This window comes from Nycticebus coucang, chromosome 5 (assembly GCF_027406575.1).
Source record: "Nycticebus coucang isolate mNycCou1 chromosome 5, mNycCou1.pri, whole genome shotgun sequence".
NCBI lineage: Eukaryota > Metazoa > Chordata > Mammalia > Primates > Lorisidae > Nycticebus > Nycticebus coucang.
The window spans coordinates 128,559,126-128,578,109 of NC_069784.1; the positions used below are offsets into that span (position 1 = coordinate 128,559,126).

General features: G+C 38.6%; 1 non-coding gene across 1 annotated transcript; it reads left to right on the plus strand.

Annotated features, from left to right (window-relative positions):
- The first annotated feature begins 17,479 nt into the window (after nt 1–17,479).
- On the plus strand, nt 17,480–17,584 carry LOC128586909 (U6 spliceosomal RNA). The gene has a single exon (XR_008380366.1). It is a non-coding gene; the product is annotated as a U6 spliceosomal RNA (small nuclear RNA).
- Nucleotides 17,585–18,984: the final 1,400 nt, after the last annotated feature.

An 18,984-nucleotide genomic window follows, 5' to 3' on the forward strand; every position in this document is an offset into this window, starting at 1 on the left:
TTGAGCCCAGCCCCAGCCAAAACTATAAAAAAATGAGTCAAAGATAATCAACAAAGTCTTACATATGATAAACAGGCTTCAGAAAAAGAGAATGGGGAAAAGCGATGGGAGAAGATAATAAAAGAAATATAAGAGAAATCATTCATCTTCCCTAGATGGCTCTGCTTATGAGTTCTGGCTGTGTGCCTATTTCACTCAGGAATGAATGCATGTTGCATTCTATGCCAGCTGCCTTGGAATGCCTACCAGTTTGTGGAATTTGGCAGTGGAGGATGACATTCTTTGGTGGACACCAAATTCTCCTTGGTAGTCAGTTATTAATGTGATAAACTAACTCTTAAAATGTTTCTAGACATTTTAACTGTTTATAGTTACAAGTTCTGGGATGAAACTAATATTCCAAGTATTAGTTCTCCTATATCTGTGTAAGAATTAAAGTAAATCCACCCATTTTAGTAATTAAATTTACACCTTTTCTTCTAGAAATTTTTTTGTAAAAAATAACACAATATATGTTACTACATACATGAATACTGCTATATTCTATATTAATACTAACACACACACACACCCTTTGCTTCTGGACTTCAGAAACAGAAACTCAACCCTACAGGACATCTCAAAGACAGAGGGTGAGAGTTCTATAATCATATCTATGAATTCCTAAGAACCTTTAAAGCTGCAAATTTTAGTAGATCTAGATTTTAGAAAAAATACACTCCAATCACTTATTTGCCTGGTCTTGTTTGGTGTTCCACACTCAGATGGCACCCTCTCTGATTAACTGATAGCAGCTGCAATTCTTTGAAAGGAGAAAGAGGAAAGGGGCACATTCAAAGCATCAGCCCTTTCACAATCCTCTGCTAACAGCTTCCCCCCTGACAATGAGAGAGAAAACGTTTCCTTGGCCCTTCTCTTTTGCCTTATGTAATTGCAAATCTCTAGCAAGATGCTTCTCCTTTCAAACTTAAAGTTTTCTCATTTTCCCCCACAGAATCGTGCTCTTTCTTCCCTTGGCCTTGAAAACCCGCCCTTGTTTCCTAACTCTGCTTCTCTCCCCTTTGCTGCTCTCTTCTCTGCAGAGGTCCGTGCTCATTGCTCCTTGCTCCAGTTCGTGCCCCACCCACATGTTAACTTCATTTGTTCCTGTGACACAAAATGCAGCTGGGACTCTCGGGATTTCCTTTTGCCTCTTAGATTTTCTTTCCCGTTGGACTTTATATATGTACATGCAACATTTGTTAAGGAACACTTCCTAATTTACATTTTATACAAAAACATAAGAATCTTTGAGCTAGAAGTAGCCACTGCATGTAACTTTATAATTGACCTATAAGGAAATAAGTATGCCATTATTATTATTTGTTCTCCAAATACATTTTCCCCTTACCTTGATAACTTATATACATAATAGAATTTTAACCATATGCTTATAAAACCTGGGTAGAGATTAATGAAATAAAGGTTTGGAACAACAGGCATATGTTAACAAAGAGAACTTACACAGAAAGGTAAATCTGAAATTTACCAAAGAAGGGTAAATCTGAAATTTAAGACTGATGGAACAGAAGTGGAAAAAAATTCCCATTTTAAGGTCTCAGATTTTGCTTAGAAGCTCCTTAGAGGGGTGCTGCCCTGAGAATGTACTTGAAAAGTAAAGACAAAATTGTAAACACATAAAAGGTGATAGCAGAAGTTGGATTCCCTATGGAAGTTGTTAATCATATTTTAAATCATCCTGATGAAACTACATGATGATTTTTAAAAATAAGAGAGAGCATTTTATTTTCCAAGTTGAATGCTATTTATTAAATTGTGGGACATGATCTGTTTATAATTGGAAAAATGTTTGGAAACTAAATATTAATGGGACTAATTTGTATTGAAGTTAATAGTATATGGATTATATTAATTCAGAGAGGCTGTAGGTAAAAAAGGTAAGTTCAAGTTGCCAAGGTTCATACTTCCTTCGGGGAACTAATAAGTAAGTATCAATGGTAAAAGCTGCATTGGAACAAACAATAAAGCAGAACTATCGCACTTGTTCTGTGTCCCAGGCTAAATAGGAAAGGCTGTTTCTCAATGGACAATGTTTAGGCAAGTGATCAACATCTTCCACCCCGCATTAACTTGAATAAACTAGCAATTGCTATCATTGGTCAATGTACATTTGTGATAAACAAAGTTACTAATTAGTGACTCTTCTTTGAAGTTCATATTATGAGAAGAAAAACATGACTCCAAAGGGACAGGTCTTCCCAGTACTGGGAGCAGGCCACCCCTCTAACTGGGTGGCTGTGGGGCGTGAACATGAATGTTTAGATTCCTTGTTTCTGTAACTGCTGGTGTTACGATGCATTCTCATGGGGACCCGGAACTTCTTCGTGGTTTGGGGAGTGAAGCTTTTGCCTGTGACTGTAAAAATGAGGCATCGGAATAGAACTGGGAGCCAGAGTCTGTCACAGAACCTGGGGAATTTCACATGAGAGCACCCACACAAAATTTGGGCCCACAAGTTATGGGTTAAAGCAGTCTTCCTGCCTACTTTATTACTGCCTGTTTCAGGGTGTGAGATGCCACAAGACAGAGCATAGGCCCATTTCCTCCTGAAGCAATGGGTCATAAGGACATCATCAGTAATGCACAAGAAAGATTTCAGCCACAGAACACTGAAATGAGGATTCAGGAACTGCCCTGCATATTGACAGCCCCTGGCAGTCTGAGAAGCAAGGTTCACCTTTCCAGGAATCAAATACTCAGGGTAATAAAGCAGGGGCCTGTTTGCATCTGAGCTTCTTCCCTAGGGCTGTTCTGCAACCCCTCAGCTTCCCGAGTCAAAGTTTGTACTGGTCTCTCTTGGGCAATGACCTTTCCTTCCTCTGTCCATTTGCCAGCAGAGGGCCCACACCTCTGCTCTGAAGGGGGCTGAATGGCCTTGAGAGCCTGCCTCCGACTTGGTCAACAGTTCATCTCTGCTCAAGCACCAAACAACAAAGATCTGTTGCTTCCAGTCCGACCTGTAGATCAACCCAGGGCCAGAAATAGCTCTTCCTGTCTCCAGGGTCACTAAAGCTCAGCGAATATTGACTCTTGGCACTTACCTTTTTCCTGAAACTTAGCTAAAATCACACAAAGGATCTCAATCCCATGCTTAGAGTTTTTAGCTATTTTTCACTTATTATGCCAGAAAAGCTTGCACAGGAAATCACAGAATAGGATTTGCAGAAAAGAATTATCAGTGAGTTCATGTGTGAAATTTGTAATTCAGCTCAGATAAAAAGGAATCCAATTGCAAATTCTAACCATGATTTAGAGCAGAGAAAAGCGTTTTGAAATTTGGGTTATTTAACATGAGTTCATCCTGCTCCATCTCATTTTAATGCACTCATTGCAGTTCATAAATTATGACTAGCACCAAAATTAAAATAAAGAAATGTTGTAGGAAGTGTATGATAAATAGGACTTTAAACCTACTTTTAAAATATGTTCTACTTTATCAAAAGCCAGCCTTCTCATCAGTAATACAGTGAATTGAAGCCCAGCTGAATTCTAAATTCCCTATTCCAGGTACAACGTTAAATAGGAATTTTACCCTATAAATCAATATCTACACTTCTATTGATGCTGATACTGTTCAAACTGTTTGTTTGTTTATCCCGGTTTTAATGATAGTCCTCAAAAAAAAATTTGTGGTCCAATAAGAGGAAAGATTAGAAATTTGAAAGGATTTAGGGAAATGATGGCAGGAATTGAATTCTCACAGTCCCTGCGAGTCTCCATGCTTGTCTCAACTACTCCCTGAGGCCACTCAAGAATGTAAAATCACATACACTATTTCCCCTGTCTGTCGACTTGGGGTGAGGACAGTCTATATGCTACAACTGTACTTCTAGTCTCCACCTCCACGCAGTGGTGGAGTGGGGCCAGCTCAGCATGGCAGGGGAGGATTGTGGAGGTCACTGGCTCTCTCACCCTTCCTTCTCCCTTCTGAGCAGTCTCAGAGTTTAAGTGGAATGGCTAGCTTCTCACACACAAGAGGACCAACAAGCTTTCTCAGGTTTCCCTGATCTGAAGAGGGCTCCAGAGTTTCCCCTGCCCCTTCTTCTGTTGGGGGAACTCTGCTTTAAAATCCTTTCAATCTTACCCTGTACAGAGCCAGATTCATTCTTTCCAGTACAATAGTTCCCTTACTCACCCACCATTGCCTGAAGGAAACCATCAATCAGTCAAATCTACACAAGTGGTGAGAAAATCCAGACCTAAAACCCTGAGGATGTCAAATTTTGTGACTTCAAGAGTCAGGTAGTTAAAACAAATGTATGAGAATTTGCCTACTCTTATAAGGCTACTGGGAATTTTGGTTTATTAAAGAGGGAAAGGTCCTCTATAAAAAAATTCTGTAATTTTTAAAAAAGCACATTGTTGTCCAAAGTCTTTTGGCTAAAATTAAGTCATAAGTGCAGTCAATAACATCTGAATTCTACACTGACATTACTGGGAATAAATATGCAGCAAATCATGGTTTTACTTGTAAGGTTAATGGTCAGCTTGAAGGAGAGACGTCTGGTCGAAAAATCAGTCTTCTACGTATCCTTTCTAAGAAATCTTTACCTATTCCAAAGTTGGGGGTGATCTTTCATCTAAAAGTTTTATACATATGTATTTATAAATCTATGATCTCAAATAATATTTATACATGAACTTAAGTAGCAGTTGAGACTTTTTCCCCTATACAAATATCCGATTGTTTTAATATCATTTATTAAAAAGGTTTTTCTTTCTCTCATTTAATTTACTTGACTTCTTGATTAAAAATTTTAATAAAATAGGCAGTGTATGTGTGGGTCTATGTATGAATGTGTTCTCTTCCACTGATCTAACATCTATCCTAATCTCAGTGCCACAACGCTTTGATGACTATTACCGTAAGTCTTAAAATAATGTAGCACAGGTCTTCTACCATTGTCTTCTTTTTCTTTTTTCTTTTTTTTTTTTTTTTAACATTGTCTTCTTCTTCAATAATGTTTTGGTTATTCTAGGTCTTTTGCCTTCTGTATTCATTTTAGAACGGCTTTGTCAATTTCTTAAGAACAAAACAAACTAACAAAAAATCATTGTTTCACTTTATCCGATTGTCATCCTCATCCTGTAAGCCCAGGTGTATGTCCCAGAACAGAGACTTAGCTCCTAGGCTTAGCTCCCAACAACACAGTGTGGCAGGAGGTTTCATGGAAAAGAAGACTTCCAAAAGAGAAGGAAAGATGAAACAGGAAGTACCACAAGATATTGATATGAATAAGACACAGAGTCCTAACAATTGGGCTTACCACCCTTAAAGTGCTAAAGAAACTGAGATTTCATCAGCTTAATAAATCAGAGGCTCTGGTACTCCAGACAGTCATGGAACAAAACAGAAAAGACAAGAAAATATGATGATAGTGCTTGTTTATTACTCCAGGATACATAACAAAATGTCGGCTCAAAAACAATCTTTAGGAGAATTCCACATTGTAAAGATCAGACACTAAAAGGATTAGTGTGATGACCTGTGGTCATTAGTTTACTGGTGTGTTGGCACAAACAACTACAAGGGGAAAGAGCCACTAGGCCAGGGCTACTTGACATATGAATCATTCTATTGCCAGCGGTGAGAACTCAGCTTACTAACAATCACTTTTGCTCGTGAAGGTGATGGATCCTCCAATTACCATGATTTGATTAATTCACATTGTATGCCTGTATCAAAAGATCACATGTACTCTATAAAGATTTACGACTATTGTGTACCCATAAGAATTATAAGTAAAAAAGAAATTTAAAAAGAATAATAGGGGAAAAAAGGAATCCTTAAATATTCTGAAGATATGATATAATTTGTTGTAGATTCCATGACATTTGGTATTGAAATGGCTATAATCTCAGAGGAGGAAGCAATGGGTAAATAACTTTTGCACGCTTGCACACTTATTGCATATGGGCCCATGTACCACCACCTAGGATAGTAGTTATAATTTCGATGGACAGGGTCCATAGTTTGCTGGGGTTCTTTGATGGTAGTAAGATATTAATATCTTAATATTGGTATCTTTTAATATTTTAAAATATATGACCTGGAAAGAAGTATAGATAGTTTTGAAAATGTGTGGGTGCAATGTTATACTTCTATTGAGAAGCTATTATGAAAATAGAGACAAGATAAGATGAACCTGACAAAGGCAATGACAGTGGAAACAGATAAAAGATTTTCTAGAGATATTAAAACAGCATTACATCAAATTGATATAATTTGAAGATTAACAGAATGTGAAGGGGGAAGGATATAGGTACAATTTTTTAATAATATAAATAGCATGTCTCAAATAATTACCACGTGCAAGGCACACTGCTCACGCTTTGCTCATACTGTATATATATCATTGTTAAAATCCTGGAGTGAAAGCTATTACGAACCCACATTAATAGAAGAGAAAATAGAGGCATATAGAGGTTAACTAATAAGCCTAAGAACACATCAGGTGGAACAGACAAGATAATTCCAGAGCCCTGTCTTTGTCTGTTAGGCTATATAAAGTCCATATTTCTAGCTGTGGTGAGAGAGTCAGATTGGTGGTGCCTATAAGAAACACAGGATGAGAAGGAAGGTATGAGAGGAAAGATAATGGATTCAAGTGGTGAAAGGTTGAAATTGAGGTATACAGGGTATCAGTTTGGAGCTACTTGATAGCTCAGGAGAGATAACTGAACTAGAGATACACATTTCAGACTCATGGGAAAGAGTTAATGCAATGAAAAGCTATGAACCCATAGGAAAGAGTAATGTGATAAAAAGCTAAGAGATATTATAGGAAAATCTAGCTGAAGGAAAAGAAGTTTGGTGATATGACTCTGGGAAACACCAACATTTAAAGGACAGACAGAGGAAGAAGACTACCTTTGTTTCCCTCTACACTGAAGTAGAACATAGAGAAGCATACATATCATAAGTGTACCACCCCATGGGTGTTCTCAGATGGAACAGATGCGAACACACATATCATAAGTGTACCACCCCGTGGGTGTTCTCAGATGGAACAGATGCGAACACACATATCATAAGTGTACCACCCCGTGGGTGTTACCAGATGGAACAGATGCGAACACACATATCATTAAGTGTACCACCCCGTGGGTGTTCTCAGATGGAACAGATGCGAACACACATATCATAAGTGTACCACCCCGTGGGTGTTCTCAGATGGAACAGATGCGAACACACATATCATAAGTGTACCACCCCGTGGGTGTTCTCAGATGGAACAGATGCGAACACACATATCATAAGTGTACCACCCCGTGGGTGTTACCAGATGGAACAGATGCGAACACACATATCATTAATGTACCACCCCGTGGGTGTTCTCAGATGGAACAGATGCGAACACACATATCATAAGTGTACCACCCCGTGGGTGTTCTCAGATGGAACAGATGCGAACACACATATCATAAGTGTACCACCCCGTGGGTGTTCTCAGATGGAACAGATGCGAACACACATATCATGAGTGTACCACCCCATGGGTGTTCCCAGGTGGAACAGATGCGAACACACATATCGTAAGTGTACCACCCCATGGGTGTTCCCAGGTGGAACAGATGCGAACACACATATCATAAGTGTACCACCCCATGGGTGGTCTCAGGTGGAACAGATGCGAACACACATATCATAAGTGTACCACCCCATGGGTGTTCCCAGATGGAACAGATGCAAACACACATATCATAAGTGTACCACCCCATGGGTGTTCCCAGATGGAACAGATGCGAACACACATATCATAAGTGTACCACCCCATGGGTGTTCCCAGGTGGAACAGATGCGAACACACATATCATAAGTGTACCACCCCATGGGTGTTCCCAGGTGGAACAGATGCGAACACACATATCATAAGTGTACCACCCCATGGGTGGTCTCAGGTGGAACAGATGCAAACACACATATCATAAGTGTACCACCCCATGGGTGTTCCCAGGTGGAACAGATGCGAACACACATATCATAAGTGTACCACCCCATGGGTGTTCCCAGGTGGAACAGATGCGAACACACATATCATAAGTGTACCACCCCATGGGCGGTCTCAGGTGGAACAGATGCGAACACACATATCATAAGTGTACCACCCCATGGGCGGTCTCAGGTGGAACAGATGCGAACACACATATCATAAGTGTACCACCCCATGGGTGGTCTCAGGTGGAACAGATGCGAACACACATATCATAAGTGTACCACCCCATGGGTGTTCCCAGATGGAACAGATGCGAACACACATATCATAAGTGTACCACCCCATGGGTGTTCCCAGATGGAACAGATGCGAACACACATAAGTGTACCACCCCATGGGTGGTCTCAGATGGAACAGATGCAAACATACATATCATAAGACCACCCCACAAGTTATCAGATGGAACAGATACAAATAGTGGCATCTAGATCAAGAAATGGGACATTACCCGTTCCCAATTTCTCATTTCAAGTAATAACCACCCCCAAGGGTAACCACTATGTAATTTCTAGTAACGTAGATTAGTTTTGCCTGATTTTAAACTTGACATAAACAGAAGTTCATAGTATATGCTCTTTGCGCCTGTCTTCTTTCACTCAGCATTACTTTTATTCATCTATGTTGCTGCAATATATGTAGTTCATAATTTCCACTGGGATTCGAATCTTTGTGGAGAGGATGTGGTAGAAGCACATCAGATGCTGAAGTCAGCTGAGTTGCCTCAGGCCTGAGCTGCTCCGTAATTGGCAGGTGTAAGCTGGGAGGCAGGAGAACAGGACTGGACTGGGAGGCTAAAATCCTCCTACCTGGGTGCAAGTGGGCAGAAAACCCACTGCTGGAGTGACTATGAAAGTTATTAAAAGTCTAGAGGGAGGCCAGGCACAGTGGCTCATGCTTGTAATCCCAGCACCCTGGGAGGCTGAGGTGGGTGGATCCCTTGAGCTCAGAAGTTGGAGACCAGCCTGAGCAAAGCAAGACCCTGTCTCTACTAAAAATAGAAAAACTAGCCTAGCATTGTAGCAGGTGCATATGGTCCTAGCCACTCCCTACTAGTTAGCTGAGGCAAGAGGATCACTTGAGCCCAAGAGTTTGAGGTTGCTACGAACTATGACACCACAGCACTCTAACCTGGGGTAACAGAGTGAGACTCTGTCTCAAAAAAAAAAAAATTCTAGAGGGAGGAAAAATTCTCTGGGAAGTGGGTTGACGTACTTGTAGGACTCACTGGGGAGTTAACCCCCATCAAGTGTGGAGAATTTAGCACATAGGATGTTGCTGAAACTAGTGAGGGTGAGTTCCAGTGGGTGTCCCACAGGCTGGCCTCGCACCATGAGGCAAAGGAAAAGTAGGTGAACCCCATAAGAGCCCCTTACTCCTGCAGGATTTCCAGTGCTCTTTGCCAAGCAAAGGAGGATTACCTGGTAGCTCCAGCTCCAACAGGGCAATGAACACTGGTTTTGGAGCCAAGAGGCAATGAATTCACCACAGGTGTGGGGATATACCCAGAAGAGATTCATTATCTTTTTACTCACTTTTAAATTTTATAGTGAAAGTAAGGAAACAAAAATGGTAGAAAAGTTTACGTCATAATATCTGTTCCCACCAAATATTATTATTATCATCATTATTATTATTATTATTATTACTATTATTGAGACAGAGACTCACTATGTCATCTCACAGCAACCTCAAACTCTTGGACTTAAGCGATTCTCTTGCCTCAGCCTCCCAAGTAGCTGAGACTATGGGCACCTGCCCCAACGCCTGGCTATTTTTTGGTCATAGTTGTCATTGTTGGTTGGCAGGTCCGGGCTGGACTCAAACCTGCCAGCTCCAGTGTATGTGGCTGATGCCCCAGCCACTGAGTTACTGGCACCAAGCCCAAAATCTTATTATTTATTCATATTATTTGAAAAATATTTTTAGAACAAACTATATTAGAAAAAATAAAGGCAATAGCAGAAGACAATCAAGTGGAAAGTAAGCAAATAATAGAGCAAATCTAACCTCTCCTAGCTATTTGAAAATATTAATGGAATTGAAAAAATACATGTATACTCTGGCAAAACCCATGCAGGAAAGCAGAAAGAGGGTGCAAAGGCACATATAAAATAGTAAGCATGAAAATGGGAAATTGATCGCATGTGGAGAAGAGATTAAAAATATGATAAGAAAATAAGGAGAGCATCTTAAATACCAATAAATTTGAAATAATAGACACAATGAACAAATTTCTAGAAAAATATAAAATATAACTTATCAAAATACACCCAAGTAGGAATAGAAAGAGTAAATAACCTTACAATTATTAAAGACATTTAAAAAGTTGTTTAACGTTGTTATGGACTGAACGTGCCTCCTCAAAACTCTTTTTTTGTTTGTTTGGGGGTTTTGTTTGTTTGTTTGTTTTTGAGACAGAGTCTCACTCTATTGTCCAGGCTAGAATGCTGTGGCATCAGCCTAGGTCACAGCAACCTCAACCTCAAACTCTTGGGCTCAAGCGATCCTCCTGCCTCAGCCTCCTGAGTAGTTGGGATTACAGGCACCCACCACAACACCCATCTAATTTTTTCTATTTTTAATAGAGATGGGGTCTCACTTTTGCTCAGGCCAGTTCTCAGTTCTAGCAATCCTCCCACCTTGGCTTCCCAGAGTGCTAGGATTACAGGTGTGAGCCACTATACTTGGCTCAAAATTCCTATGCTGACGAAGTCCTCCTCCGCAATGTGATGGTATTAGGAGATGGAGCCCTTGAGAGACAATTAGGGTAGATGAGCGTGGGGCTTTCACAATGGGATGTTCCCTATAAGAAAAGACACCAGAGAATTTGCTCTCTGTCCCTGTCATGCAAAGATACCGTGGAAAGGTGTCTACAAGCCAGGAAGGAATCCTACCAGAAACTAACCTTGCTGCCTTCTTGATCTTGGATTTCTAGCTTCCAGAGCAGCAAGGAAATAAATTTCTGTTGGGCAAGTCACACAGTCCATGGCATTTGGTCCTGGGGGCATAAGCTGACTGAGAAAACATCATTTTGCAAAGGAAACCACAGACACAGTATCTGCTATAATATATCCTACCGAACATTCAAGGTAGATCAGTCAACCTTAAATAACTTTCCAGAGAACTGAAAAAAGATCAACTATCTAACTCATCCCGTGAAGTCAGAGTAACTTTTACTAGCAAAACTAGACAAGAAGCACAGGAGAAAGGAGCACATAGGCCAGTCTCATTCATAGACGTAGATGCAAAACCCCAAACCAAAGGTGTTATTGGATTTTTCAAGTTTTATTTTTTGACATATTATAATCATATATAATTACTGGATACACAGTGATGTTGTATGTATACAGCATGGAATGACTGAATCAAACTAATTAAGATATCCATCATTTTAAATATTCTTTCTTTCTAATTGCAACTTTCTAACCCTTGGCCACTATCTCCCATTAGCCACTCCTGGCATCTAGTAACCACCATTCTACTCTCTGCTTCCACGACTCTGGGTGTTTTAGATTCCATGAATTCTAGAATTCTGTGTTATGGTTTTTGTAGTTCTAAGACTGGCTTATTTCCCTTAACAACACTCTACAGGTTCATGCATGCTGCTGCAAAGGACAGAATTTTCTTTTTGTGTGTCTAAATAGGATTCTGCTGTGTATACACACCACATTTTCTTCATCCATCATCTGTCGATGGACACTTGGGTTGATTGTGTAACTTGGCTATTGTGAACGATGCCACAGTGAACGTGGGAAGGTAGGTATCTCTTCAACAGTGCGATCAAGTCCTTTGGATATACACCCAGACCTATTGCTGGATCATATGGTAATTCTATATTTAGTTTATGAAGAAACTCCGTACTGTTTTGATCTGTTCCAGTACCCATCTATGATAATAAAAATTTAGCAAAATAAAAATGTATAACTTATTAAAGTTTAGTACCAAAATAATACAGCAAACATTATTGTCAATGGGAAAACATTAGAAGTATCTCTTTTCAAATTTAGAACATGGCAGAGATATAATTGCTGTTTCTATTCAACTTTGAACTATAGGCCCTAGTCAGAGAAGATAATAAAAAATACACTTTTTTTTTTTTTTTTTTGAGACAGAGTCTCACTTTGTCAACCCTGGTTGAGTGCTGTGGTGTCATAGTTCATAGCAACCTCAAACTCCTGGGCTTAAGCAATTCTCTTGCCTCAGCCTTCCAAGTACCTGGGACTATAGGCGCCCACCATAATGCCCAGCTATTTTTAGAGATGAGGTCTCACTCTCTGGCTCAGGCTGGTCTCAAACCTGTGAGCTCAAGCAATCCACCTGCCTCAGCCTCCCAAGTGCTGGGATTATAGGTGTGAGCCACCGCTCCTGACAAAAAATACACTCTTGAATATGTTCACCAACAGACATGTACAAGAATGTTCTTAGCATCACTATTTGTGATATCCTCAAACTGGAAATAATAATGTGAAACATAAAATTTAAATGCTCTTTAAATTTACTTCCCTAGAAAGCTTGTAGTATGAATAACGTGTGTGTAGTATATATTCTGCTTACATATATACTACTTGTTCCTTGTTTGAAGGGGAGAAATTGCTTCTTTTATGAATCCACACTGCCTAGTACTTAAAGTAATATATAGTTTAAAGTATTATAAAAATAATCAGCAGGTTAGTAAATTAATAGCAGTAATAATTCAATCTTAGAATTAATAGCAATAATAAATTATTATGAAAGGTTAATATTTTCATATTTTATGTAAAATTATGTATATATACTTACAGCATATTCTTGTAAAATTATTATATAGTATTTGAAGACCCATTTTTTGAGGAATTATATTTAATACCTTTTGTTCTGATAACCAGTTTTCACATTATTCTCATTTGTATCTTTGTCCATTTGTGAGTGAATGTGACATGGATATGTGGAATGAAATTAAATATAAACTCATTTTAGTACCTTTGAGCCTTTATAGATATATGAATTATGAAATTACTCATATAAGAAAATATGATGCCTAAAGGGAACATAAATATTGTAACTCATAAGTAATTATACTCCCAAATGCTCATGGAATTGATTAATCATACACATGACTAGCAACTCCCTCACTAAAATTTCCAATACATCCTTTATAGCAGTGAACAATTGTAGGCTTACCCACATGACAATTTAATGTTGTTATGACCTTGGGTGATTTTAGTTGACTTGCATGTAGGGAGGCTTAATGTGATTCCCATGCAACTAAGATACAGTAGAAAGAGTAAGAAAGTAAAAACATAGAATGTTTCTGGAATGATTCACTTTATTTTCAGTGGACTGCATGAGCCAATTTAAATTATAAAATGAGACCCCAATTAAATTTTAAAATAACTTGTCATTAGGTTCTACATTTCACTCTGTTTTTAGCTTCCAGCTTGAGAGCCCAGAGACTACAGGTGCCCTAAAGCCACAATACTGGGGCATCCTGTGAGTTACCACCCTGGACTATAAGGGAGATGTAATAGAACTAATGGTCTTGACCCTTTTCCTATTCCTTTTAAGGGTCCTCAAACTACAGCCCGTGGTCCACATGAGGTGGTGTGAATTGTATTTGTTCCCGTTTTGTTTTTTACTTCAAAATAAGATATGTGCAATGTGCATAGGAATTTGTTCATAGTTTGTTTTTTTTTAAACTATAGTCCTGCCCTCCAACAGTCTGAGGGACAGTGAACTGGCCCCCTGTTTAAAAAGTTTGAGGACCCCAGCTAGGTGGCCTCTTAATTCATCCCTGTAGAGACATATGTCTTCATGAGTGATGATGGATGTTTAGGAAAAATCTGGGGGAAGCACTGAGCTGACAGAAGCCATTTTTTTAATTGTTCTGGGTCTAAAGCTTAGGTTCACTTTAATTGCTTTTATGAGGTTATAACAGTTACACCAGTAACTTTGATTCTGTCTCTGCAATCTGATTCCAGAAAGGAAGAAAGAAGAAAAGAAGGAACACTACATTAAAATGTAAACTCCGCGATAGCAGAGATTTTTTAAAAAACTATATGTTGACTAGTCCATCTCCATCGCCTCCATAGTGTTTGGCAGACAGTTGTTCAGTAAGTATTTGTAGAAGGAAAGACCCCATTGCTTCTAAGCCTTTTGGCTAAGATCAGATGTAGAGGGAAGACCAAAGAAGAAACAAGGAAAAAAATAAGAAATAAATGCAAATGTTTTCAGGTATTCCTGCAGCAGGCCACCCACCTGCCTGGCCCCTCGACTAATGCTCAAGGCTTCAATTCTCGCTGCCTAAACTTCCTGATATGTAAAGCAGCAACGTCCCCAGCCCACTTGTCCCATCCTTGGATGATGTGGCTTCTGTTTTCTAAAAGGACCCAGTTACCTACCAAGGATAAGTCAAGCACTGGGTTTTCCCTGCCTCATAAGCTATCTTGAAAATATGCAATATAGTCAGTCTTTAAAAGGAAGGAAACTGTGACACATTACTACATAGATGGATCTTGGAGAAAATTTGTGTGATAAACCAAAGTCAGTCCAAAATCAAAAGAATCAAAAAGGACAAATACTGTGAGATTTAACTAAGATGAGGCACCAATAGCTGTCAGACTTCCTGAAATGGAAAGTAGAACGGTGTTTGCTGGGGGGTGGGAGGAGAGGGAAGTGAAGGGTTGTTTAATGAGACACAGAGTGGCAGTTTTGCAAGATGATAAATTCTGGAAGTTGTTTGCCCAACAATGTGGAGGTACTTAACAAGGGAGGGGGGAGGTTTTGGTTGAGGGAGGGTAATGGGTGGGGCCATATCTATGGTGCATCTTAGAATGGGTACAGGCAAAACTTACTAAAGGCAGAATACAAATGCCTACATACAGTAACTAAGAAAATGCATGAAGGCTACGTTGAACAGTTTGATGAGAATATTTCAGATTGTATATGAAACCCGCACATTGTACCCCTTGATTGCACTAATGTACACAGCTATGATTTAACAATTAAAAAAAAAAAAAGAAAAAAAAAAAAACATTACTGAACTGTAAAAAGCATAAGCTGAAGCCAAGCCAGAAATGCTCATAGTTTTTTAAGGGGTTCTTACAAGACAAATTTTGCTCTAAGATCAAAATCATGTAATATCACCTCAAAAATTTTGATTACACAAGACTAGATTATTACATTCTTTCTCTTTTCCCTTTTTGAAATAGGAAGTGTTTTAAGAAATAGAACCATTAAAATATAACAGTGATCCTGGCTGAATTATAACAATTTCACCAAGTTTTCTGTGAAATGGTTGAATAAAATTGTTATCTCCCATATCCTATCAAAGTTCAGGTTGGCTTTAAATGCTTATATGGAGTTATTCTATTTATAATCTAGAAAACTCACTGGGGAAGAACAACAAACAAAATGGCTAGGCATCAACTACAGACATCTACAAGATGGAAGGACCTGGCTCCCCAGGGTGCTCCTTGCCCAGCTGGGCGGCTCCATCATAGCTGAGCACCCTGGAAACAGAGGGACGTCAAATCTGCTTCAGCATCCCATACACAACTCAGGACCAGCATTACAAAAATTTGGGTATATTTGAGGGTTATTTCCAAAAAACATGTCATTGACTTTATGACTTCGTAGTAACATCAGTTGTGTGAGACTGACAATTATATTCTTTGACAGCAGAGAATTGAAGAATTCTACAATTCTACAAGACACCTTAGAAACTGAAGTATGGGAAGCCAAGGCAGGCAGATTGCTTGAGCTCAGGAGTTCTAGACTAGCCTGAGCAAAAGAGAGACTCCATCTCTCCTAAAAAAATAAAGCGGAAAAACTAGATGGGTGTTGTGGCAGGTGCCTGTAGTCCTGGCTACTTGGGAGGCTGAGGCAAGTAGCTAGCTTGAGCTCAGCAGTTTGAGGTTGCTGTGAGCTATGACTTCACAGCACTCTACTCAGGGTGGTAGAGTCATACATTGTCTCAAAAGAAAAAAAAAGAAAAGAAAGAAAAGGAAAAGAAAAGAAAACAAAACAAAACAAAAGAAAGAAATTCATGATATGCCTTGTAGCCAACCTAATGGTTTATCTTTAATTACTGGATCTTTGTTCTAACAGAGGTAAGCTAGTCTGGTACCTTTTATTTATTTCTACTGGCTAAATTAGCATTACTTGTCCATCTACCTTCAGTGTATCCATCTATTTATTCATCTTTTTATCCATTTATTTATTTATTCACTAATAATTCAGCAAAATTTTGCAGAGTATTTACCTAGTATATAATTAGGGAGGGCTAAGCTATGGAAACAATTATAAATAAAATATGGTCGTTGGCCTCAAGGATGTCACATTTGTATTTAGGAACTTGAAAGACTATTCAGTTTCTCTCCCCTTTGACCTGCCTCCTTTTCCTTCCATGCCATTAGCCTCATTCCCCACACTTTGCTCAAGGCAGGCCACTTTGGCCTTATTCAGCCTGGTATCTTTTCATCTTTGTGACTTTCTTCATTTGTGTTTAATACCAACTTATTGTGAGCATACTAACAATCAAGTAAACTTGAAGGCTCTAACACCTATTTCCTCTTCCAAAAGGCACCTAATTTTAGGTCAACACTCTGATTTCCCTTTGGGATAATTGTTTTTGTCCCATAGAATAAATAGTTTATTTAGTGTCTTATTAAATACTAGTCTGCCAATCAAGGCATTTAATGAGTCAAAAAATGAGCATGTGACTGGAGCTAGGCTAATCGGTTGCTCCTTCTAGAATTTAAATCATGAACAAAGTGAAAATAATACTGAAAATAGAACTCAAATTCATGCAAGCAAAAGGTCTGGGAAGGGACCATCTATGGTGTTCAGAGCTATTTTGGTTCTTGCCCTGTTCTGCCTTTCCCTTGAATTTCAAGGTGCCTTCCATCACTCTAATGATTTTCTTTCCTAATGGATCACCAGAGATGTTATTTGAAGTTTTCTGCTAGAAAATCCCAGTTGATGTAGTCCGTATTTGTGAAATCTCTGGATCTCTATGGAATATTTGCAGAGTTGTCCCTCCAACATTTTCATGGAGACCCAAGGACATTTTTCAGGAGGACTCTTGAGTTGCCCTCTCAACTTTTGAGTGGTACCTTTGGCCATGATGGTTCCACTAAAGTATAGCCACTGCCTGCTCAGATAAACTCTGCATACTCTAACATCCCAGGACCTTCATACACTGAAGCCAGGCCATATTCTCTGCCAACATGGCATGAACCTCTTTGCCAGCAGTGCTGTTCTGCTCTGTGTGTTTGAGATGTGTGCTGCCTGGTTTCCCAGTGTCTTAGAGACACTTCAGTAGAATAGCACTTCCTAATTTCATTTAAATTTTGTCTAGAATATTGAGACAGGAATTCATGAGGGCTAAGCCTTGAGATAATAATTCAACAATACTTTGGTGTGTGAATAAACTCTGGTAGTGGTGCTTGCTTCGGCAGTAATATACTAAAATTGGAAGTATACAGAGAAGATTAGCATGGCCCCTGTGCAAGGATGACATGCAAATTCTTGAACCGTTCCATATTTTTCCAGTTTTATTTGAAAAAAAATAAACTCTGGTAGTGGTGATTAAAATGGCTCTTTGTGAGATAAACACATTTCCTTTGATTCTAGTGAGAGGTTTTGAAATGACTTTGCTGAAGCCAACAGCTGCTCATCTAAATAATGCATTTGAGCCTCATTGAAGATTAGCCTCAATGTCTAAAATATTTAACAGTTTCAAAGGTCAGATGAGAAGCAGATATAAATTACATGGCTGTATTTGGAATTTCTCCTTCCATGGCACTGAATAATGCCCATTCCTTTGATTCTACTGGTGTGGCAATTTCTGGTTTGTCTGAAACATTAATGTTCTCTACCTAAACTATTCCATATGTCTGCCTTATAATCCATATCTGTTTTCTTTAAAAATATAGTCATGGCTTGTGATTACTTTCCTATCTTTTGTTTACTACAAGAAAAAATTCATTCTGTGGCTGTAAGCAAATACATGCAATTGTAAAATGTACAATGTCTATGATTTTTTAAATGTAATATTTTTTTATCTCTCACATCTTATCTAATAAAGAGTATTAAATAGTTTCTTGTGTCACTTGTTTGAATGTTTCAACTGCTAGGTAAAATAATTGACCCATATCAATATAGAATTTCCATTACACATTTGTATTTTCCCACTGATTTTTCATTTTTAACTTATTTCAATTTCACCCAATTTCTGTTGTTCCTTAATCAGCAAAGTAGTATAAACTCTGAAGAAGTATATAGCATTAATAGTTATTACAGAATAGTTATCACAGAAATTTTGTCTTCTCCATTAATCACCTAGTGTTTATGTCTCAACCAGAGGTTTCACATTGTGATGTAAATGGTAGAAAAACCAAATATTACCCAATTCCTATCCTTCAAATGTCAAGAAATAGAATTGGATAGACACGATAATCATGTTACTTCAAAATTCTGTCTTCTCAAAACTCAGCTTATCTAAACCACAATAATGAAATGTCTGCCACTTAAGGGACATTCCAAGAATTGTGTTTATGTGTGTTCGGTTAACCATTTTAAATTCTCCATTCCCATCCCAAATGTCACTGAACTAATTGGGCAGTAACTGGCTTCTTTCACAGATGAATGCCATTTCTGGACTGAGCTGAGTTACACACACAGGGCTCAGCATAATCCTTTGTGTGGTTCTTCCTCGCCTGCTCATAGTGCAAAATAGAGGTAAAAAAAAAAAAAAAAAAAAAATCAATGATCTCAAAATAGAGGAATTTTTGCTCTAGCAAAAAAATTTTTGGTTCATATAATCTCTTCATCTTCAACAGTAAAGAAAAACATAACAAAAATAACCTTTGCCTCATCATAACTAATTTCTGTTAAAAAAAAAAATTGACATAGGGGTGGCACCTGTAGCTCAGTAGGAAGCCGGCCC